The sequence below is a fragment of the Erpetoichthys calabaricus genome, chromosome 8 (genome assembly GCF_900747795.2).
Source record: "Erpetoichthys calabaricus chromosome 8, fErpCal1.3, whole genome shotgun sequence".
NCBI classification, from domain to species: domain Eukaryota; kingdom Metazoa; phylum Chordata; class Cladistia; order Polypteriformes; family Polypteridae; genus Erpetoichthys; species Erpetoichthys calabaricus.
The window spans coordinates 155,414,435-155,415,637 of NC_041401.2; positions in this window are offsets into that span (position 1 = coordinate 155,414,435).

The window sequence follows — 1,203 nt, forward strand, 5'->3', positions numbered from 1 at the left end:
GAATGAGTCAGTCAAACAGGTTCCAGTTATGACCATTACGCGTAGAATTTCGAAATAAAACCTGCCTAACTTTTGTAAGTAAGCTGTAAGGAATGAGCCTGCCAAATTTCAGACTTCTACCTACACGGGAAGTTGGAGAATTAGTGATGAGTGAGTCAGTCAAACAGGTTCCAGTTATGACCATTACGCGTGGAATTTTGAAATAAAACCTGCCTAACTTTTGTAAGTAAGCTGTAAGGAATGAGCCTGCCAAATTTCAGACTTCTACCTACACGGGAAGTTGGAGAATTAGTGATGAGTCAGTCAGTCAGTCAATCAGTGAGTCAGTGAGGGCTTTGCCTTTTATTAGTATAGACTAGCAAAATACCCGCGCTTCGCAGTGGAGAAGTAATGTGTTAAAGAGGTTATGAAAAAAAAAGGAAAAATTTTTAAAATAACGTAACATGATTGTCAATGTAATTGTGTTGTCATTGTTATGAGTGTTGCTGTCTTTTATATATATAATATGCACACACACACACATAAACATATATATACATAAACATATATACATACATATCTACATATACACATATCACATATACATACGTATATACACATCACATAAACATATATATACATATACAAATTTACATATCTACATATATATATATATATATATATAGACATAGATATATACATACATACATTCACATATATATATATATATATACATATACTGTATATATACATATCTACTTATTGGCTCCTGTATTTAGGATATGGCAGGTTGGATAATGGATGGATGGACATTTGTATGCATAGCCCTATTTGCCCATTTTCGTTTTTTTTCTTTCTTCAGTAATATTTCAGCAAACCCGGAGCTTGTCAGTTCAAATCCTGGTACTGACACCACTGTGTGACCCTGAGGAAGTCACTTCACCTGCCTGTGCTGCAAAAAACAAAAGTAATGTAACAAATTGTACTTCAGATGTTGTAAGTTGTGGAATAAAGGCATAAGTCAAATAGATAAATATGTATTATACACATAGGAACTATTCATTTATTTTCAGTTAAGTCATCTGCAGCAAACTTTTATAAATGACGGTTTCTCCTTTTTAGATAGTGCAAACTGTTTCTTCTTCATTGACGTTTTCTCTCTGGAGAGCTTTTTTCATTTCATTGAAAATGAAAGCAGCAGCTTCCAAAATATGTAGCTTTCTT